The following is a 24,779-nucleotide window of genomic DNA, read 5'->3' on the forward strand; positions in this document are numbered from 1 at the left end:
CGGAAAAGCAAGGTTGTGCATGTCGACAGGTTAGCTCCGTATAGAGAAAGGGAAGAATTTTAAGTAGAGATTTTCGGGGCCCGGTTTTCCAATTTCGACATTACTTTTATTTCTTGTTAATTGTTTTGAGTTACTGTGTTCTGTTTTATTTTTCTTTAAGCTTCCTTCCGTCGTGAGAAGCGTCGTGGGGAGATCCTCGAGCCTGAGCACCAAGCAAGATCTTCAAGCTCGTGCTTCAAACTGAAAAGAAGTCTGCCTCGCCCCCGGTTTTCCGAGTCGTGGTTTTTCCGGGGGACGATGGGCGAATGCCGAGGCAGGGGCTTAGTGTGTCTTTTAGAAAGACGTAAGGGTCCACGACGATTACCCCCACTTTGCCCGAAAAATAGAAGAGAGAAGTGCGCAAAACTCAAGACGAAGAGTCAAGAGTGAAACGCGCGAGAATTTCAAGAACAAGATTCTTCTGAAGAGTAGAGAAGACTGGGATTGGAAATAGCGGCGCCCGGTAACCTGAGGCAGCAGCCCAGGATAGGGCAGGAAGTCGCCAGGAGCCCAGAAGTTTTTTCCAAGAGGAAGTTCTTGAAAGAGGAAGAATTGTCGGGACGACAATTTTATGAAGAGAGGGGCAGTGTTGCGGCCGTGCGGTATTCCGTTCGGCGCTGCTAAAAGATAATCAATATCAATCGATAAGAGTTTGAATAGAGGATCGGCCCTTGGCAACGCGTCGTTCTCCGACTGTTTTTCAGATTTGACGGCCAGATTCCGCGGTGGCCGGACGCGTTTCTGTACCGTTGGTTTAATAAAGAGCGAGTCTTTCCTAAAACAGTGTTCTTCCTTTCCGAGAGCGCTCCGCCGAGTATCGCGATCACGGGAAGTAACGCCGCGAACGCGACATTTTATATATAATATATATATATATATATATATATATATATATATATTATAAATATATATATATATTATATATATTTTTTTACATATATATATATATATATATAATATATATATATATAATACATTTATAATATATTATATACATAATAATTTCACACACACACACGCACACGCACACGCACACACGTACATCAAGTAATAAATTAATTTAAATATTACAAATTTTTAATCTATATAACATATATTTACAATACTTATAAATGAAACGAGATTTTTTTTATTTGTAATATTTTTCATTTCTAGCTATTCCATATTTTTTTATTATGTCGATTTTTACAATTATATACAACGCAAAAGCTCATTACTATTTTAATATATTTTTACTTCAAACGACTAATTTTTTCAAACTTTCACTTACTACTATTCAAATAGAGCACAAAACAAATAAACCGAATGTTACCGAGTCTATCCGAAATGAATCGATGTCAGATGAGTGCCCTGGAGTGCCCTTCGCTCCGTATATCAGAATCCCCTCTTGTCTAAAGTAGCAGCTTATGCTCGGTCTATATATTTCATATGTCTATGCATAGTTCACTTTTAGATTTTTACCGGTGGCCATCTCACGGTTTCACCGTTTGTCATTTTCATTACGATCACGCAGCGAAAGAAATTATTAGCGACATAACTAGAAGTAATGAAGACCTATTCACATCAAAATATTCCAAAAACTACACTGAAGGCAACTTCACGACTGTAAATATAATCTTAATATTTAATGAAATAAAGAAGTACGAACTTAGGAATAGATATTCCTATCCGTGCAAAGAAGATAAATACATCAACGGCAATAAGGAAGACAATTACTAATAATTATATAATAAGTTGCAACACTTTATTAATTTATTTGAAATATATAAACTTTCGTTTTAAAAAATTCTCTATTTCAGTATCTGTATTTCAAACAAACAGAAGCATAAGAAGTAAGACATCTTTGAGAGCTCGCTTGAAGACGTCCAAAATGATGAGCTGCAATTCATCGAAGAGTACGAATCGTTAAATGAGTCTGCATTTAATGAAGGAGTCTATACATCAAATTTTGCAGGAAAAGAACATTTTTTAATCATAGAAGCTACAAATCACAATTCAAGTAATGAAGCTGATAAAGAGAATATGACAAAAATGGTAACTATTTTAAATATGAAATTAAATAAATTTTCTGAAAATGTTATAATTGACTAAATGACTAAATATTTATGGCAAGTTTAATAAATAATAAAAAATATAATTTAAATAAACAATATTTTATTTCCTTTCTAATTCACTCTATTTTTTAAGTATTACATCTTCTCAGTTTATATCTCTATTTTTTAAGTATTATATCTCTTTATCTTGACAATAATGTGTTATATATACTAGTAATTTATCTTCGTAAAAAATTTGAATATTTATCTACAATGGAATACATAGTCATTAAAAATTAAAATTAAAATTTTCTATTGCCAGATTTAATTTAATTGGCAGATACCCAAAGAACTGCGGCTATTTTACCAATTAATATGCCGTGTAAATTAAGAAACACTAGATTTTCACCGTTTAACTATGTCAGCTGATGGTGAAAAGTTTTACGCTAAATATCTCACGCTTTCACCGGAATTAAAATTACGTGATCACAAAATTATGAAATCCATTTGAGACTCGTTACTTCTCATTGATTCGTTCTAGGGGAAAACGTGATCGATGCCCAAATCTACTTTGATATTCGACGTTAGGATTGTGATTTTAATTTCTGATAAAGAATATAATATTAATAACAAATTAAAGTTTTGTGCACTTTCATTCCAAATTATCTGTATTTTATTTTCTTTTTCTTTGAATACATTGCGCTCCGATTTCGTCCAGTACTTTGGATGCTTTATAATGCTTCGAATATTTCTTTGGTGCTCAGTCAGATTAGCTGTAAATAATGTTGAATTGTAAAAACAGTAAAAATATTTTTGAAAAAAGTGTTTGCAGTTGAAAAAGCATTTACAACGTATTTAAACATTCTACAATTCTCGTTTATTTAGGCTTTCTCGGAGTTCTCGATTGTATCTCTCTGTAATATTATTTGTTCTATATAATGTAATTGTTTAAAAATACAGAACGAATTGGGCTTAAATCCATTGAATCATATCTCATCATAATACTTGAAAAATGATTGCAAGTCCTTGCAATCGTCGAAAATAATCGTAGAAATTAATCTTAAAAGCTTTTTCGATTAATTCGGACAAAAAAGCTAGGATATTAATAACTTGGTTGCACCCCAACTCAATTCTTCTTTATCACCTTTAAATATTAGGTGTATAAAAAAGTTCTGAGCTTTTTTGGTAAAATTCAATCTTAATTCAAAAACAAACAAAAAAATATTAATCAACAAAATATTCCCCGTTTGCATCAACGACCTTTTGCCATCTTTCGGGTAGCTTGCGAATTTCTTGATGATAGAAGCTCACCAGCTTCGAAGCGATAAAGTCATCAATGCATTTTCGTATCTCTTCAAATCTCATGAAATGTGTATCAGCCAAATGCTGCAGCGACCGGAATAGGTAATAATCGGAAGGCGTCATGTCTGGGCTATACGCCGCGTGCGGGAGAAGTTCCCAGCCTAACGCAAGGAACAAACGAAACCACGAGTTGCTTCGGCACGAAGCTTTCATCTGGTATTTCCCCTCCGTCCTACTCCCCGATCAGATCATCTGAGGCTGGATCACTTCCAGATTTCAGCGCTCTCTTTCTGGAATGCCACGATCCAGATTTCCAATGCCCCAATTTCCTCATTAAAGAATTCCTGGACGAGTTCTGCGAATTCCAAACTTCTTCTTCTCCTTCCTCTAGACTTCGCCACCAGGAATCCGACTCCCTCTCCGAAACACGCAGGTACGCACGTAAACACGTACACACAGATAAAAGTATAAATTTCAATGTATAGAATAATCAAATGTAGGATAAAAATAATTATAGTATCTAGATTATAGTATCAAATATATAAATATAATTGAATTCGTACACAGAAACTGAATAATGCATCCGTATTTTTATAATACTCAATTTTTATAACACTCAATAATATGTACATTATATAAATCCGTTTCTTTAATAATCTCAAATCAAAGACATTTGTAACACTGTTTTTTTTTTTATTAAATGTAAACATCAAATAACTTGAACGTTTTCTTTATTCGAATTACCTCCCCTTCGTTACATCGATCTCTAGGAATTGCACCGGATCCCATCCTTAAAGAGATTAAATTCTCTGACCCGAAAACGGATCGACAGGCGCACGTCTTGGAATCAAAGTCATAGCGTGGACAGCACGTTGACCTGCACTCCTGGACCACATAATTGTGTGCTCAGCTCGTGATCTTCCACTCACGAGCGTAAATTACAAGAATGTCTGACGCGTCCTTCCGTCCCCAACAATCCATAAGGATTTATCCGAAGTGGACGTAACAATAGTCAAGTATTCTTATTATATATTCAATCTATAATTGGCCAATTCTTACCTTCTAACTTAATTTATTACTTATAGTTTATTACAGAATATCCCTTAGAGTAATAATAAAAGTAATAATAAAAGAATACTCCTTAGAATAATAATTTGTTAGTCTAATTAGTCAATTAAACGTTTTGAAGCAATTATAGTGAGCGCTATTCTACAATAAGTCCCAAGTAATAAAATAAAATAAAATAAATAAATCATAAATTAGAAACTAATAGCATTTTCGAGTAAAGTATAATTCAAATTCAAGTTAGATGTATTTTCTTCATCTAAAAGAAGATATAGACATATATCTCATTTTATATCTATCTCTTTTTAGATGCATTCAATCCGAGTTGGGTTCCGCTTCGCTCGAAAACGCTATAAAAATTCAATCTGATTGGTTAATTTTTAGCTTCTGATTTATGATCTATTATTTAGCTTATTATGAAATAACATTGAAACTTTAATCGCATCCAAAATAATGCAATTAACTACAAACAACAATGACAATAAAAGCTTGCTTTAGAGCTTCGCTGAATCTAATAGGCTTTCTACAATAAGCTATTAATAATAAATCATGAATCAGAAACTAAGAATTGACCATTAGAGAATATTTAGAGAATTTTTATTAAAGAATAGCATGTAAATAAATGTCTTAATATATGTTAATAATAAATAGTAATGTTGTTAATCTCTATTTCTAATAGATATAAAATATTGTTACATATTTTCACTTCATCACTTCTCAATATCAATCAACTTAAAATGTCTTGATAAATATATTTGATTTGCAAAAACGTTTTTTGATGAATAAGGAGTTTGGCATGCAAGATTGCGTTTTTTGATGAATAAGGAGTTTTGACATGCAAGTTCAGCATCTACAATAACGAATTATTTACCCAAATTTATTTCCGAGAATCAAAAAGAATGGGATCGTTGGATTTCTTTGTATTTGATGGCATATAGATCTTCAAAACATGAAACTATGGGTGTGACTCCTGCAGAAATATGTTTTGCCCGAGATCTTAGGTTACCAGTGGACTTATTAAGAGGGAATTTCCCAGAAGTGCAGGAAAGTAGTTTGGTAAAAAGTTATATTAGGAAGCTGAGAGAAAAACTTGAGCATATTCATGCTTTAACTAGAGAAAGGATGGAGATTCTCGAGCCAAGATTTATGATCGGAGGGCTCGTTTAGTTCATTTTGAAGAAGGACAAAAGATGTGGTTCTTTAATCCTCAAAGAAGGAAAGGAAGAGCTTCCAAGTTGCAGAGCAGCTGGGAAGGATCCTATGTAATAATTAAGAAACTCAGTGATGTTGTCTTCTGTATACAAAAGTTAGCTAGGCATAGAAAAAAGATAGTTCATACGGATAGGTTAGTTCATTTTTCTGAGGGGCAGCTAGGAGAGGTTTAGTTTATTTTGTAAGAAAAACGGAGCCTGTATGAATTTTGATGTACTGTGTGATCTTAATATTATTTTTATAAGTTTTTTATCGCTGCGTGAGTTTATTTATTTAAGGAAAGAAGCGGATTCAGCGAAAGTCATCCTGGAAGAGGTCATCCGGAAAGAAAGAATCTCTAGGAACATCTGTCTGAACATCTGGATATTTTGCACTGGATCCTGCTTAAAGAAGAGAAGACTGCTTCACTCTTAATTTTCTGAATCAAGATTTTTTCGAGAGGTTCAGGGCAAATGCCAAGACAAGGATTTGGGAAGTACTGAGGCACGCAAGATCCCTGAAAGTCATTACTCCCCCCCCCCCCCGAAGATAAAGAGGAACGCTCCGGAGAGAAGAGGCAAACATCGTCCTCGGGAGAGAGAAAAAGTCATCTTTTTCCCTTCAGAAGAAAGAAGCTCGCAAGTCTCCAGAAGAAGAGAGAAGTTTACAAAATTTTTCTCCAAGAGGAGAGGGAAGAGAGACCGGAAATTAAGTAAAGGAAGTAAAGCCCTGAAATCGATGGCAGGAAGATTGGCTTCCTAGAGATCGTTGATTGGGAAACTTCTTGTGTTTTGGAACCAGGAGGACGATATCCAGTAACCTGTAGCAGCTCAGGATAGGGTGGAAGAACGTCCTGGAACCTGGTGTCCTGGGAACTGCAGATAAGAAAGAGAGTCCTAAATTACAGTCAAGAGAGGAAACGCTAAAAGAGGATTGTCGGCACGATAATTCAGAAGAGGGAAGGCAGTGTTATGCCCGCGAGTCTCCTACGGCCGAATGAAGTCGAGCCGTATGGAGAAAAAGCGAAGCGCTCTCAGAGACAACGGAATGTTTGTTTATATTGTTGTTTTGCGTTCGTGGCATATGGACGTGTGTCGAATTACTGTAGTTGTTCTATATTCTAATTTGAATAAAGCCTTCGTGTTTGTAAAGGAGTGTTGTTTATTTCAAGCGCGGCTTCCTTCGTATTATTGCGCGTGTGCACGAAGACGCAAAAGAGTACGTGAAAAGTGACCGTTGCGGATATAACAATATGATGAATTGGAGGTCTACTTGTCCTTTTTTCAGTAGCGGAATAATTTGCAATGCTTGAACCATATATCTAATATTATTTCACATATCATAATTCCTAACGTCCAATCTTTATTTAATTTTTTTATTTCATTTCTAAGTATGTTTTTTTTCTTAGTAATATAAAATTCTGAATTAGATGATATTTCTTCTTAAAAATGTAAAAATTAATAAGTTTCTTTATTTAAGTAAAAGCTAAAAAGAAGTAAACTAATATTTTTCTTTAATGTTTTCTAATTTTCTCTTTATTTTTATTATTTTTTTTATTATATTGTTATGACCGAGCAATGTTCCGCTCGACGCTACCCTCATACATTTCCAACTTGAAGATCATTCCTTGCCGAAGCGGTCGTTAAGCGGTTGTCAAGTGATTGTTTTGGCGAGAGAGTCATCGGCGCGGCACGCGAGTTTGAGCCGTGTCGCGACGAATTATCATTAAAACTGTGAAAAGCTCTTGTTATCGCTCCTTGCTTAGTGTTTAATAAAGTTTCCTTTTTAACCGTCTCTTCCTTTCCTTGCGCGAGAGTGACGCGAGCGAACCCGCCGTGAGTACGACAATATTTATTTAAATATACATTAATATGCATATGTAATATTTATTTTTTATTTTTTTATTATTATTATTATTTATTTTTAATAATATTATAATATTTATTGATAGATTCGTGTTTGGAATGATACGAGCTGACTTTATGTAACCTTTATTATAAGTATTGGTCGATCTCATTACACACACAGGGAAAGACGAACAACAAGAGTATATGTATATCTATATAAAAAACAAGAGAGTATAGTAGCGCAGCGACACACAGAATAGGAGAACCAATCATGTAGCCGCGCGCATGCTATGCTCCTAGTGAGCGCGAGTTATGAATGAGTATCCTTAACATTCCCATCCTCATCATAAACTCGCAATTCTGAGACCGCAGTTTGAATCGATCTCTTGGAAGAGCTTTCGTGAGTATGTCTGCATGTTGTAATGTGCTTGGTACATAATTAATATCTATGACTGAGTCCTGATATTTCTCTCGAATGAAGTGATATCATGTATTGACATGCTCAGTTCTCCGATGAAATTTTTACCAATTTGATTGAACTCTAACTATCGATGTTAATAGTTGTTAGACTCTGTTATCGATGTCCGATGTCATGTAACTATGATCTCAGCCAAACGGCTTCCTTTGTAGCAATATCACTGGCAATATATTCTGCTACAGTGGTACTTAGTGCTACTGTCTTTTGTCGCTGGGAGCATCACGTTATCAGACTGTTGGTTAATTCAAAGAGTTGGTTTTATTAATTCATAGGTTTATAACCTGTTGTTAATCTTCTAGGTCATTCGCAAAATCTGCATCCGAATACCTTACTAAGCTTGAGTTATTCTCTTTTCTATATAGTATACCGAGACTAGATGTTCTCTTTAAGTAACGCATGATGCGTTTTACAGCTTGACAGTTATCATTAAATTTATCTAAGTATCGAGCGCAAATATTGACAGAGCGATATCTGGTCTGCTGTCAATAGCAAGAAATATCAACAAGTCGATTGCCTCTCTATAGGGAAATATTATATTGGCAAATTTCTCCGAATTTGTTGGTTCTAGGTTCAAATGAAGCTCTGCCGGTGTGCCGACTGTTCTTGCCTCAGAAGTAGGATAACAAAGGGGGTCCGAGGTCCCCCAGGGGCATGGAGGGGCGAGGAGAGAGAGGGGGATCGTAGAGAATCCCCAGGGGATCTCGAACCCCCTTTGTCGGTAAGATGACTTTCTTCAGAGGGTTCGTATCCGAGGAGAGAAGGTGGATCCCTCTAGCGGTCGTCGAGACAGGTTTGTCGGTAAGGCGGTCGCGGGGTTTCCCCGGGTCGGTTCCCTCCGTTCTCGACGCCGCCCTAGCGTTTTTTCTAGCGTTTTTTCTAGCGTTTGTTTCTAGCGTTTTTTCTAGCGTTTTTTCGGGCGCGTTCTCGACGCCGCCCTAGCATTTTTTTTTTTCGGGCGCGTCCTAGCGTTTCCCGCTAGGTAACCCCGGACGCGTCATCGACGCCGCCTTAGCGTTTTTTTTCGGGCTCGCGTAGTCTTGGGCGCGTTACGCCGCCCTAGCGTTTTCCGCGCGGTCTAGCGCTTTTCGCGTAGCCTTGGGCGCGTTCTCGACGCCGCCCTAGCGTTTCCCGCGCGGTCTAGCGCTTTTCGCGTAGCCTTGGGCGCGAACGTCGCGATTAGTCACGCCGTCGAGGCGACTCGCGTTGTTGACAGGATGTTGCGGTTTGTCTGTTTTCCATAACGTCCCGATTAGGCGCGTCGTCGAGGCGACTCGCGTTGTTTACAGGACGTTGCGGTTTGTCGCGTCGCCCTAGTCGTGTCTGTTTTCCATAACGTCGCGATTAGGCGCGTTTCGCGTGGCCTAGCGTGTCCTGTTGCGCGGGATGTCGCGGTTTGTTACATTGCCTTAGGCGTGTTTTTATGTCTAGGTGACTATGAGGATATATAACGCATGCCCGCTTGTCCTGTTTTATAGAACGTTGTGGTTTGACGCGTCGTCGAGGCGATTTTTTGAGCGATACTTGTCGCCGTGTGTTTACGATGGCGAGAACCGTTAAAGTGGCGAATCGGTGCCAGATATGTAAGATACGAATGATCGACGACGATGAAATATGTTGGTGCCATTCGCTGGATGATCTAACATCCTCTCCATTGCGAAATGTCACGGCGTATCCATCGGTCAATGTGACGGAATACGTCGTGAGAGGACAATACGCACCGATTTCCAATCAATTAAAGAGGCGCGGTTGTCGAGTTCCGCCTCAACGTGAGATTTCGCCTAAAAAGATAGAGGCGTGCATATGTCATCATTATCGAGGGATGGCATATAATCTGTTATTGGAGGTACTCTACGAAAAGAAGAAGCCGATCGAGATTAGCAGGCGACAGGAGTACATGGTGAATTTTCACGAAAGCGGTTATTACGATGTGTTTAATGATAACGATGACGACGAGATGTTTTTTTGCGCTCATCGTAAGTATGGGAGGAAAAGCAGTGTCGTTTCATCAGCCGCGTACGAGGAGGAGAGAAAAAGAAGAGAGCGCGTTGGCAACAATTGGCGCAACTAAGTGTGCGCGCATGTAAGTATGTATTATAATCGTAATATAACTATGGATTGTATATATGAATATATATGAGAGAATAAGATTAATCGCGAGAGAGAAACGGAGTTTTTCCTCGTTCGTTTGCGGCGTATCGCGGAGACGAGAGGCGGATTGATGATGCGTCGGGAATCTTCAATTAGTGATACCGAGGATGACGTTATATTATTGGGAACGTATGAGTAACGAGAGGTGGAGACCGCGCGAGGGGGAAATCGTCGCACGAATATTAATAATGAGAGATTTAATGTGCAATATCAAGGACAACGGTATTGGGAATGTATGAGAGATGGAGGTCGTGCGAGGAGGGGGAATTGTCGTAGGAGTATTAATGATGAGAGAATATTTTATTACTCTATTGTTATTCTATTACTCTATTGTTATTATTTTATTACTCTATTGTTATTATTTTATTACTCTATTGTTATTATTTTATTACTCTATTGTTATTATTTTATTACTCTATTGTTGTATTATTGTATCAGGCATATAAAAACAGGAAAGAGCTAGGATGTTGCGGTTAGGCGCGTTCTGTGTCTAGACGGTTTTTGCGGGGATCTAGCGCATCCTGTTTTCGTTGCAACGGGAAGACGCGCGTTTTGATTATGTAAGATGTCACGTGTTTTGTCATTTCGGAATGTCGCGGTTGTCGCGTTTTCGACGCTGTCTCGGGGGTATATATCTAGTCGTGAGAGGCATTTTCTCTCATTGTTAGGAACGTATATGGAAACAGTCGCGTCTAACGGTGATTCGTCTTCGAGCGAGAGCGACGAATCGTTTTTACGCGCGTTCGATCGTAACGTGACGTATCGCGATTCCGATGACGATCGTTGCGAGTTGCTTATTGAGAGTGACGATAGTTTAGAGTGTCACGAGACTATTGCGCCCGGTAACGACAAGGAGTGGATCGTGACGAGAGAAAATGTTCGCTGGAATGTGGCCACGTATCACTTGCGATGGGGGATCGGTACGAAGAGTCCGCGAGAGAAACTGTGGATCGAAACGCTCGCTCTGAGCGATAGAGCGGTAATCTACGAGAGAACAGCGAGAGAGAAAAAAGTTCGAGACGTTAAATTCGTCGTTCCTACGGACAATTGGGATAACACAGTGTGGGAAATTGCGACATGGAGAAGAGTCGCGATCTTCTCGAACGCGCGGCGGGAGTTGAAGGGATGTGCGCCTATCGTATTTGGGAACAGGAGTGTATCGAGTGTCTCGAGGTCTTGAGAGAAAGATGTGAGAATAGAGTCGATCCTACGGTTACCGGAACGATAAATTCTTTAATCTCTCGAATAGTGCAGTTGGAGGGTGCGAGATTCGCTTTGAGTCGACGTTTTAGTCACTTGGATGCAGGATACGACGGTTCGAAGGGATTCGAATGGGTGGATATCGAGACGGCTTTCGCGAATCGCGTACGAACGGGTGCTGTGGTAAATATCGAGTACATCGAACTTCGACGGTTTCTTGAGGACGCGAGGGCTACGGTGCTCGAGCGAGTGCGAGTCGATCTTGATATGTACGCGTGTTTAAAGGTCAACACCGTGTTTCACGGGGAGTTCGTCGCGAATGATAAAAGCGCCGTTAAGAGCATTCGCACGAAGAATTGTCAGCTATTCGGTATGTCCGATCTACGAGAATGGTACGACGGGAACGTTATGAATGTTGTTCTGACGTCGCTGGAGGAATTTCAGGAACGCGATAGCGGTTGGGCGTTTCGAATATTAAATTTAATGATTAATGTAAATAACTGTAATCTTATGCACGCTGGATGTTGGATGTTACTTCCTCCGAAGATAAAATATAAGAGAGCCGTGATTAATGTACGTTTACACGACAATGCGTGTTTCGCGTGGGCGGTGGCCGCTCTATATCCCATTGATATACACTCGGATAGATCGTCGTCGTATCTTCACTATTCGTTGGTGCTGAATTTCGATGGTATTGATTTTCCTATGACACTACGAAACATCGCTAGATTCGAACGTCTCAATGATTTGTCTATTAACGTATTTGCTATTCGAGAGAAAACGGGGATATCATGATCGTTCCTTTGTCGCTTACGGGAAACAAAAAGTCTACGCACGTAAATTTACTCTATCTGTCGAACGAACGGCGCGGCGATAATATCGGTCATTTTGTATGGATAAAGCACTTGTCTCGACTGTTAACGTCGCAAATAAATAAGCATAAGGAAAAAAAATACATATGCGATCGGTAAGCGTAAAAGAGATTATTCTCGTTGCGAGATAAATTTTATATTAATTATATATTGTATTTTTCAGATGTCTACATTATTTTTATTCAAATGAGAAATTGATCGCGCATAGCATCGAGTGCGGAAGAGCGAACGACTGCGCTGTTATTCTTCCGAGCGAGGACCACAAGTTGCTCTCTTTTCACAATCACGACAGAAAGGAGAAACTACGATTCGTCGTGTATGCAGATCTGGAGTGTGTCTTAGAAAAGGGAAATCAACGATTCAGTGGGAGTCTCGACAATAGATTCGCCTATCAACACCACAAGGCGTTTAGCGTAGGATATTATTTGCATAGCACGTACGACGGAATCGTTTCCGCATATAGATTTCGCCGAGGCGATGACTGCGTCTCGTGGTTCGTCGAGGAGCTGCGCGCTCTCGCGTGTCGCGTGAAGAAGATTCTGTGCGCGAGCGTACCGATGTCGGAGCTCACGCCGAACGAGTGGAACGCTTTTCAAAAGGCGACAAATTGTCACGTGTGCGGAAAGAGCTTTGAGTCGTACGATATTCGTGTGCGTGATCACTGTCATCTTACCGGACGATATAGAGGACTCGCGCACGCGAGTTGCAATTTGAACTATCAGAACGCGTTCGTTATTCCTGTTTTTTTTTCACAATCTATCCGGTTATGATGCACATTTCATTATTAAGGATATAGCGAACGCTTTCGAGGGTAGAGTCGATTTGTTACCGTTGACTAAGGAAAATTACATCGCGTTTTCGAAAATCGTCAACGATTCGACGTACGGAAAATGGAAAACTTGTGTTAAGCTACGTTTCGTGGATTCGTTTAAGTTTCTTAATACTAGTTTAGAAAAAGTAGTTTCGAATCTAGATCGAGAAAAATTGAGAATCTCGCGATTCGAATTTTCTGATCTCATCGCGGAGGATTTCGAGTTGCTCACGCGCAAGGGCGTATTTCCTTATGAGTATATTGATAGCGTTGATAAACTGTTAGTAATCGAATTACCGCCGATCGAAGCTTTTTACAGTTCTTTAAAAGAGTGGTGAAACTGTGAGTGTTAGTGATTACGAACACGCGCGAAGGATATGGGAACGTTTTCACGTGAAAACTCTCGGAGAATACAGCGATCTATATTTGAAAACGGATGTGCTTCTCTTGGCGGATGTCTTTGAAATTTTCGAGATACTTGTATGGAAAGTTACAATTTGGATCCAGCGCATTATTTCACATTACCGGGATATACATGGGACGCTATGTTGAAATATACGAATGTTCGATTCGATCTGTTCACCGATATCGATATGGTGATGTTCGTAGAGCGCGGTATACGCGGCGGTTTAAGCCAATGCTCGAATAGATACGCGCGAGTTAATAATCAATATGAATCATCATATAACTCGTCTCAGCCGTCGTCATATCTTATGTATTACGATGTGAACAATCTCTACGGCTGGGCCATGTGCGAACCTTTACCGTATGCGGAATTTCGGTGGGTCGAGAATGTCGAGGGTCTCGATATTATGTCCGTGCCATTTGACTCCGATATTGGTTATATTCTAGAAGTCGATCTCGAATATCCGCGACATCTTCACGACGACCACGCGGATCTTCCGTTTTGCCCGACGCGCGAGAGACCGCCGGGAAATCGAAACGAAAAGCTACTCGCCACGCTCTACGACAAGTCGCGTTACGTGACGTATTATCGCAATCTTCAGCAGTGCGTGCGACACGGTTTACGCGTGACAAAGATCTATCGCGCGTTGCGATTCGCGCAGTCTCCTTGGTTGCGCGCGTACATTGAGCTCAATACGGAACGGAGAACTCGCGCGAGCAACGAGTTCGAGAGAAATCTGTATAAGCTGATGAACAACGCGGTTTTCGGTAAAACAATGGAGAACGTGCGCAATTACATAGATGTGAGACTCGTGACGCGTTGGGATGGAAGATATGGCGCAGAGGCGCTGATCGCGAAACCGAATTTTCACAGTAGGAGTTTTCGACGAGAATCTTATGGCTATCGAGTTACACAAACTCGAGGTTCAATTTAACAAACCAATCTACGTCAGTATGTGCATTCTAGAAATATCTAAGATGCGATTGTATGATTTTCATTACGATTATATGATACCGCTTTATCGCTCTAAATGCAAAATTATGTACACGGATACCGATAGCTTGATATATTTTCTGGAATGTCAAAATGTTTACGAGAATATGAAGCGAGATATCGCGAGATTTGACACTAGCGATTATTCCGACGACAACGCGTACGATATACCGCGCGCGAATAAGAAAGAAGGTTCTTGATTTGATGAAAGATGAGAATAACGGAGCGATAATGACGGAGTTCATAAGACTTAGGGCGAAGATGTATGCTCTGAGAGTTTTGGGAAAGAGCGATACGAAGAGAATAAAGGGCGTTAGGAGGAATACCGTCGCGAAAACGATAACGTTCGAGGATTTCGCGTGTTGCTTGAACGAATCGTTGCAGCAATCGAGACGTCAGGCGTGCATACGCTGCACGAGGTTTACACCGTGTCCGAATTAAAGCTAGTTTTGAGTCCTTACGACGACAAGCGATACTTAATACCTGGCTCCACTAATACATTACCGTGGGGCCATTATAAGATACCATTATAAGATACCATTATTACATACTAATGTAGTATAAAAAATTGTACCAATATAGAATAAGTAAAATTTGTACTAATATATAATAAGTGATACTGTACATTCTTTATTCATTATAATACAGCTGTTTTGTGAATTCAAGAGTTATGTGTATTGTCCATTCCTAGCCATTTGACAAAAACTTTATTGTCCTTTCTACGTAATACTTTCTCAACGAGATAGATATCAGGATTGGAAACTCGCAGTAACTCGTGTTCGTAAAACCCTCCGGCTATTCTTTACAATAGTCTTTTAGCAGATACGTCACGGGATTCGTGTGTTGCATCTTAGCGATTCGAAAAATCTCAGTCGTCCAGTTAGGCGTATATCCCTTTTCGAAAATCGTTTTGAACTTGCTGACGCGTACCGGATCGTTCACCTTAAATCTTGCGGAGGCTGCGATCTTCAAGTGACTGTATACCGTGGAGAGGAGTCTCTTGGCAATGGCTGGAGTTACGTCCGCCGGTCGCATTCCGATCGTTCGATGCGTGCAATTGTTATACTCCGAGATTAAACGCGGTAGAGCATCGAGCCATCTGTACGATCCGTTTAGCGTGAAGAGTTTCCACATGTTGTTCTTGAGTGTGCGATTAAATCGCTCCACAACCGCCGCCTTCATCACCGAATACGTCGAGTAGTGGCGTATATCGTACCTGTCAGTAATCGCTTTTACGAAGGCGTTGTAGAACTCCTTGCCCTTGTCCGTTTGTAGATTTCGCGGATGTTGAGCGTCGTCGCGAAATATCTTGGATAACGCCGCGGCTACCTTGCTTCCGCTCTTGCTCTTCAGCGGCACAGCCCACGCGTATTTGCTCAACACATCGATAACCGTCATCACGTAATTGTAGCCTTTGTTTTGTCGCGCGTACGGACGCATCTCAACGACATCGGCCTGCCACAGGTCGTTGTAATCGCGCACTACGACTCGACGACGCGGAAAATTTCTTCACGCGGGCTTGTGAAGCTCCTCGACGAGTCTCCTCTTCTCGACGCTCATCGTCGATTTTACGAGGAGGCGCGATTCGCGTTGGTTTTATTCATGCGTGTTCGCTCCTGTTCCTCGTTCCAAACGTTAATCGTATGTTTCATGATATTTGGAATATCCGTTTTTAGTGCGATTAGTAATTCGTTTATTGTTTCTCTAGTCACTATTTTATCCACGTTCAACGAGGTCAGCATCTTGTCTATCTCTCTCGTTATCGCTTTATTCGTTAGCTCTCTCGTGATTCTCGTCAGATCTGTCACGCTACGCGCGAGATTCTCCACGTTCGTCGATATTTTCTCGCGGCTCGTCGACGATGCGTCGAGCTCGTTTCGCACGGATTTCTCTAGATTATGCAGTAATTCCTCTAGGATCTGTGTTCGTTTCTCCTGAGCGTTGCTGATCGTCTCGACGGTCTATCGAATCTCGCTCGAGTCTCTAGTTCGCACTTTGTCTTGTTTTTCCTCCATTCGTCCTAACTCACATTGAAACATGAGCAGATCTTTAAGTCGTTGATTGTTCCGTTTATCGAGTGCTTGTTTCGTTTCTCTTATTCGTTTATCGAGATCGACGAACAAGGCTTCCCTCCTTTCCTCGATCTGTCGCAGCGATTCCTCTAGATGTCGCGTTCGTTTCTCCTGAGTGTCACCGAGCGTCTCGATGACTCCTCGGATCTCGCTTAGATCTCTCTCTCGCGATTCGTCCCGTTTTTCGAGCTCTTGTTCCACCGTGTCTCTCATCTCCTCTATTCGTTTGTCGTGATCGACGAGCGAGGCTTCGCTCTTCTTCTCGAGATGCCGCAGAATGTCCACCTCGGTTTTTACGTAATACTGCAGGAGAATATTTCGAATTCGTTTGTTCATATCTTCTAGCTGTTTTCGTAGCTTGTTCGTTAGAACTTTCGATTCCTCGCTCCTCACGCGAAGCGCTTCGTCGACATAACCTTTGGTTGTCGCGTCGGTATCATCGATCGGTGTATCCAAATGGCGTATCTTACGTCTGTTGACGTCGTAGTCGTCCGGATTAAGGCAGAGCGCGCTGCGACGTACGTACGCCCGCAGGGATGCGATCGTCGAACGATCGTCAATGTCGCGTTGCTTCTTCAGAGATTTCCCGAATTTATTCACGGACATCATGCCCTCGCGGGTATCGAATCTACCGCGCGCGATAATCTGCTCGTAATCTCGGCGATCTGCATATCGTATTTGAGAAACAATCTGGCTACGCGCGTCATAGATTCCTCCAATTCGCCGATCGATCTAACCGTGCTCTCGTTCATCTTCGACAATAAAGTTCGAGTTGTACAATAAACTTGTCGAGAATTCGCTCGTTTCGGAGATTTTCGCTTCCGCGTCTCGAAACGCGCTGTCCACGTAACTTTTACTCGCGGCGTCGGTATCGGTTCTAGGTGTGGCTAAACGCCGTATAATTTTATCTCTAGCGTCGTAATAATCGTCACTTAGACAGAGAGCGTTATTACGCATATAGCGACGTAAGGAATCGATCGACGATCGCGAGCGTACCCTGTCGCCTCCGCCGAACGACTCCAGCGGTCTTCCGAACTTGTTCACCAACATAACGGGAATACCGGTCACCACCAGCGCGCGCCACGTTTTACTCGATCGCGTCGATCTCGCGAAGTTCCTCGAGTATCGATAGAATCTCGTTGTCGTGAGCGTCGTTGCCAGCTCGTCTAGAGGCATCGAGCAATCGAAGACGATCGACTAGTTCATTGGGATCGTCCCGATGGACGTACTCGATTCCTTTGTTTCTCACTCGCATAGCGGATGAAATAGAGTCGATCCCTTTTTTTCTCGCTTTACTAATACCAGCGCCACTTTTATCCTTATCGAGCAGTAGCGGCGCGATGATATGTTTGTACTTGAAACCTTTGTTTCCTAGAATAGGCATAAGCGCATTGTGGCCACGTCGATGGGCGTTTGTAATTAACAGTATACTCTTGTATGTTTGCTTGTCGTTCTCCGTGTACACAGCGTCGTCAGGAAGTCTCTTGAAGATCAACTCGTACAAGCCCGGGGTACCCGGATATCGCGTGTCGCCCACGATCACGCTGTCGTCGGCGGTCACGTCGAATCGCCTATCGCCAAGCATCGAGCCGTCTAAATCGAAGTACACTCCGTAAACGTGATCGATCTCGCTCTGTTTGTCCCCGCTTAGAAGCGCGCCCATATATTTGCGACGTAACGGTCATCATTGCGCGTTCGAGATTGATTCTTCCGATTCGTTTCTAGTCGCGGGACTCACCGTCGTGATCAAGGGCGATCTCGTCGAGAGGCGTCTTCTCGTCGATCTAGACGATGGCTCATCGTCGTTATCGGTTTCGCGTTTTCTCTTAACACCGACGAACGCGATCGGGTCGATTCCCTCGTCTCGCGTAGTATTCTCGGCAATTCGTTTCAACGGCTGAACGATCGGCTTGAGTCGTCTCTCCAGCACGATCTCCTCTTCTATCTCACCGGTCTTTAACTCTCTGTACTTTTTACGTATAGAGTTCTGAGTCTTCGCGATCTCTTGCGCCGTTTTTTTCAACCGAGCGACATTCGTACCAGCCGCAGCGTCAACGTCCATTCTCGTAGCACAATTGATCGTTTTACACCACGGCGAAATCGTTAAATCCTGTATCTACCATTTCTTAACGCGCTGTCTTTATCGATGACTACGAAACCATATTTGCGTTTCCAACACGCGCGACATAAGGCGTAAAAATTCTCATACGACATATCCGTGTTCACGTGCTCGTTGTAAACGTGTTTTAGGTTAGTGCCATCTTGTTTAAACAGAATCAAGAGATTCGCGTTGTCGCGTATTAGGTGTTTTGGAATTTTAGCGTATGTCTGACAAAGATAGAAACAATCGATGTTCGAGTGTCGACCCATGGCAAAATATTCCCTGATCGCGTTCTGCTTGTCACAGGCCACGTCGTCGAACACGAATATCGAATCGGGAAGCGCCTCGCTCGGTGGCACGACTCGGTCGCTATTGTTTGAGAACGCGCGATAGCCGATCTCGTCCATCGATTCGAGCAGTTCCGCCAGATATCGATATTTTGGTTGTTGCAGAGATTTCGAGTAGACGTACACATTCTCAAAGCGTGCGCCATGCGGACTTTCGAACATGCTTATCAATACGTTCGTTTTACCGCAATTGGAGGGGCCGCAAATGATGCAACGTATCGTGTTCGGTAGTAGAGGACCGTGTCTGCGCGCTCTCCCGATCGCGTCGCTCGAGATTCGTCGAGCCTTACGATCGAGATTGAGCACTCCTATAGCTGGCGACCGTCGAACGAATCGCATTTACTCGCGCTCGTTTCGAGAAGACGCGACCGATAATTGCTCCACTTATATTCGACGGCGATTCGATCGCGCACAGTGATCGGTATGTTTCCCCTATTAACGGACAAACGCGATATTCTCAATCTATCTGCTCAACAGTTGCAACTTATTCCGAAGTTCGTTCTCGTGCGTGATTTCGACCGATACGTGGAGCTACTGTGGGACAGATTACCCGATCATTTGAGAGCGGATCCCGAGGTACAATGTTGTCGCGTGTGTCTGGAACATTATAATCGTCCGTGGCAACAATCGCATATAGACGGTCCTGCGCCTCTTATCAAAAATTGTAACGAATGTTTAGCGGCGTGGGACTACTCAATGTGGCGATAAACGCACTTCCCTTCGAACTACATATTCCCGGGTATCAATTTTGTGGGCCCGGCACCCATCTCGCGAAACGATTGGCGCGCGGCGATCGAGGCGTAAATCCGTTGGATGCGGCGTGCCGCGAGCACGACATCGCCTATTCGCGAAATAAGAAACTCGCCAATTGCCACGACGCCGACCGAGCTCTCGCCGAGAAAGCGCGCGAACGTATAACAGCCGGAGATTCCACCTTCGGCGAGAGAGCTGCCGCGACCGCCGTATGGGCTGCTATGAAAACAAAGACAAAGCTAGGCATGGGTTTGAGAAAGAAAAGGAGGAAGACGACAACGAGGAGGAGGATACTTCCAACAGTGAAACGTGGAGGCTTGTTACCCATTTTTTCGATATTAGGCGCGCTCGGTTCTTTAATCGGTGGCGCGGCGAGTGTCGCGAAGGCGGTAAACGCCAGTAAAACTGCACGGCGTCAACTGGAGGAGTTGCAACGTCACAATCGAGCGATGGAGGATCATGGATTGCATCTAGCGCCTTACAAACGTGGCAGCGGTGTGACGAGAAGAATGAAAAAAAAAAAATCATGGAAAGAAACGTTAGGATCGCTCAGGTTACCGCTCTCCGGCATCACAACGAACGAACAATTGAACCGTTCGGCGCGTCGTCTACGAGTACCCTTCTTCAGAGGAGTGTTTATGCATGACGCATTACCATTAAAGGCGCGATGTAACGAGAGTGGCATCGTGAATCTCGACGACTCGATGGGTTCGGGTACTGGGTCGCCTACGCGAAGAGGGGAAACGACGCGATTTACTTCGACAGTTTCGGCAATTTTCGACCGCCGAGGGAACTCGAGAGATATCTCGGCGGCGTAAATATAACATACAATCGCGGATCGTATCAGACGTACGATCAGAACATTTGCGGTCAGTTGTGCCTGCGATTTCTCTCGAAAATCGGTCGCGATGTCGCTGAGTCTTTCGTTCATCGGTAGGAGTAGCGTTCTCACGGCGTGCTATTTTCCCGCTTTAGATCTGAGCGACGACGATTACGAGTTAGGTCTCACGAATTTCGAGACATACAACACTATACCGAATGTCGATTCCACGAATAGTAAGTTCTATTACGACGACAAAACGATCGTGATTCCCGAAGGTTCGTACGAATTAAGTGCGATAGACAGATATCTAAACGCCGCTATCTCTAAAAAGCGAAAGATCGACGAAAGCAAGAGGACGAGCGATGATGACGAGAGCGACGACATCGTCTATGACGAGAGTGACGAGGGCGAGAGAGGCGCGCGGTCTCTAATCATTCGAGCCAATGAAAATACTATGAGAAGTGAAATTAAATGCGAGCATCAAATCGATTTCGCGAAACCGAACAATATCGGTTCGCTCCTGGGATTCTCATCGTCGCGCGTGCTACGACCGAATAAATGGCATACGTCCGACGGACCCGTGAATATTATGGGCGTAAATATCATTAGGGTGGAGTGCAATATCACCGCAGGTGCGTACAGCAATAACGAGTTCACACGATACACGAGTTTTCGCCGAATGTTTCTCCGGGATATAAACTGTCGAACTCTCCAACATCGATCATTTACTTTCCGATCATTGCGCGAAACGTTACCGATATCACGCTTCGAATCATGGATCAAGACGGGCGACCGATCGATTTTCGTGGAGAAGAGATAACGGCGCGACTTCACGTGCGACGACGAAGGCATTAGAGAGAAATGCGCGAAAGCATAAGATGCTCGTTCTAAATGAGTGGTACTCGAGAGGAAGAGAAGACGCAAACGCTACATCCGCGATCCCAAAACTACGCGACGAGGAAGGCACACGAAGGAAGAGCGAACGAGCTGAACGCCGCGAACGTTGCATTCTTAAGATCTTTCGTCGTGAAGAATCGACATGGCGAGCGACATTTTAAGTATCGGAGGTGCCCCAATTTTTGACGATCGTATCGTGAAAATAGAAACTTATACTTACAATCCATATGCTAACACTACGTTCGGATACAGCGACGAGATACGAATACCTATTCAGCAACAGGATCTGTATACGTTGTCGTGTGAAAGTTTTCTATACATCGAGAGAAAATTCGCGACGAGAGAGAACGCGAAGGAAGGCACGGCGAAGGAAGGCACGGCGAAAGAAGTTACGAGAACAAAGCTAGTCAATAATTGCGTCGCGTTTATGTTCGACGAGATTCGATACGAGCTTAATGGCGTGGAGATCGGTAAGAGCAGAAACGTCGGTATAACGACCTTGATGAAAAACTATGCATCGTTGAGCTACGAGAGAGATAGAGTTTTACAGAACACCGGATGGGAAATATGGCTTATAGCGTTGGACGATTTCAACTTTTGTGTGCCTCTCAACGTACTCCTTGGTTTCTGCGAGGATTACAAACGTATAGTGATAAACGCGCGACACGAACTCATTCTGATACGCTCTCGCAACGATAACAATTGCGTCGTAGCGTATTCAGATCAGAGACCGAAGGTCACCTTGTTAAGAATACAGTGGCGAATGTCACACGTGATACCTAATGACGTTAACAAACTATCGCTTCTGCGAACATTGGACAGTGGACGATATCTGAGCATGGGCTTTCGTTCGTGGGATCTATACGAATTTCCGTTGTTGCAAAGTATAACCAAGCATTCCTGGGCGGTAAAAGCGGCAACGCAATTGGAGAAACCGCGATACGTGATCTTTGCGCTATAGACCGGAAAAAAAAACGTACCGTCAGAAGACATTTCTAAATTCGACAATTATAAGCTGACTAATGTAAAACTCTATTTGAATTCCGAATTCTATCCCTACGACGATATGAATCTAGATTTCGAGCGAAACAAGTTCGCAGTACTATACGATATGTATCTAAAATTTCGAAAGATGTATTACGGATGTGAGACTTGCGAACCATTTATGTCTGTCAAGTAGATTTCTGCAATACGGTCCGCTAGTGGTCATCGATTGCTCCCACCAGAACGAATCGATCAAGAGCGCCACCGTCGACGTTCGTGTAGAATTCGAATGCAAAGAGAACGTTCCGGCTAACACAACGGCTTATTGTCTCATCATTCACGATAGAGTTGTAGAGTATAACACTGACGAACGTCGTACGTAAACTCACGTAATCGCGGTTTTCTTACGAGAGCGATGCCAAACATACCGATCTTCGTCGATCTGCAAGGTTTTACCATTCGAGAAAAATTTACGGTTAAAGAGGTGGCAATATTAAAAAATGAAAAAGAGCTGACCCATCGAATATTTCGAGAAGCGATACCTTGGAATCTTCTTACAAAAATGGAAAAATCTAAAGCGTGTTGGATAATCTCCAATCATCAAGGCTTGCAGTGGAGCGACGGCGACGTCGCGTGCAGACTCTCGAAGAACGTGATTCGAAACAGCGATCAATCACGAAACGCGCCTAAACGATTGTACGTCAAAGGCTTGGAGAAAAAGAAATGGTTAGAGGAAATTCTCGGCTGCGACGTCATCGCGGATCACGTGATCGTCGAGACTATTGACGCGGATTTCGAGGATATAGGGCGCCTAAGCACTCTGGACAACGTTCGAGCATTTCACTGCGAGCGTCACACAAAGCATTGCGCAATGGAGAACGTGTGCAAATTGTACGACTGGTGGTCAAAACGACGGGAATGTATCACCGAATTGTAATATCACATTAACGACTTATATCATATGTCAAATTAGTTTTTAATCATTATATTAGATTCAGTGCTTATATTATAATTAGATTCATTGCTTATATATTATAATTAGATTCATTGCTTATATTATAATCAAATTGAAATTAGTTTTTAATCATTATATTAGATTCAGTGCTTATATATTATAATTAGATTCACTTTACTTATACTATAATCGAATTGTTTTATCGCTCGCTATACTTATATACATGCTTGAGGAAATACACAAAACATTGTTATGATATATCTCACTTTTATTTCATCTCAATCTTACATCCCAAAGTACAGAGCAACGAGTTCGCAATCGATAATGTCGTTACGATCGTAGGCATCGCTATCGCGCATAACTTTCGAGATATTTTCCTTATCCTTAGCGGTTAACGCAATATCCTTGAAACGTGCCAATTTCGCATTAATTTTTCCTAATATCTTGGTCAACGAGATAACGAGTCGACTGATGCAATGCTCGAGCTCGAACATATTTTTCACTGTTTCCTTCGACATGGCCAGGCGAGCCACGGATGTTTCCAGGCGTAATATCGTCAAGTTGTTGATTTTTGACCAAAACGCACGGTCATATTTCCAATATCCAACGGGGGGCTGGAAAGGACGGTTCTCCGTTGATAGTCTGCAGATACTTCAAGAGAACGTCTCATTGCTCGATAAGCTGCCTCCACGTATCGGGGCGACATCAAGACCTCCTTGCCATGACTATCTCCCAGAATAATATTCACACGCGAGGAGCGCTCAAGAGTAACACATACATTAAGAAATTTGTATCCCGTCTTAGTTAAGGAATATTTTCGTTCTAGAATTCTAACTAGAATTATTCGTATAACCGGCGTTACTATGACTCGACGCGATCGATCTGTCATCGTCGAGCGTCCTCTTTCTCCTTTTCGCGTCATCGCTCTCGTCGACTCGGCACGTCTCGGAATCCTGCGAGCGCTCGATATCGTACATCTTTACGATCGAAGAGATCGCGCAATACTGTTCGTAAACGTTTCGTATCCTTAGTTTTATACACTATGCGAAAACTTCCGTGCCTCTTCCTCCTCCCTCTCCTCTTCTAAATCGTCCTCGCTAGAAAATACGTTCCTCATCTGAGCGAGTCTTTTCAAAAGAGCGCGCAATTGCTCTAACAATCCGTCCTTTGGACACACGATACCAAAAATCTCCGAATCAAATTTACCGGCCATAGTTACACTTCTAGTAAATTCGTTATATTTAAAGAACTGTCGTTTAACAAAAAAGTACAGATTATGTCGATGTATCGAACGGCGGACGTTACAGCAGGTGGAATCCCAGGAAATATCGCGTGCAACGAATTATGCCTGACGGCTATCATCGAGCAATCGTTGATCTCGACCACGATCTCGTCGTTGTAGATCGCGAACGTTCGTCCCGCGTTAGTATTAATCACAGCATTAATTTTCGCATTAGGAGGA

General features: G+C 42.4%; 1 protein-coding gene across 1 annotated transcript in view; it reads right to left on the reverse strand.

The window, feature by feature from the left end:
• Positions 1-1,768: 1,768 nt before the first annotated feature.
• Positions 1,769-24,779, reverse strand: part of LOC148936914 (uncharacterized) — a 128,909-nt gene continuing 105,898 nt past the window's right edge. The window contains exon 2 of the mRNA XM_089075655.1: positions 1,769-10,131. The gene's annotated coding sequence lies outside the window, so the exon portion shown is untranslated. The remainder of the gene's footprint in view (positions 10,132-24,779) is intronic.

Source organism: Pogonomyrmex barbatus, unplaced genomic scaffold (assembly GCF_055798465.1).
Source record: "Pogonomyrmex barbatus isolate J1 unplaced genomic scaffold, ASM5579846v1 scaffold19, whole genome shotgun sequence".
Lineage (NCBI taxonomy): Eukaryota > Metazoa > Arthropoda > Insecta > Hymenoptera > Formicidae > Pogonomyrmex > Pogonomyrmex barbatus.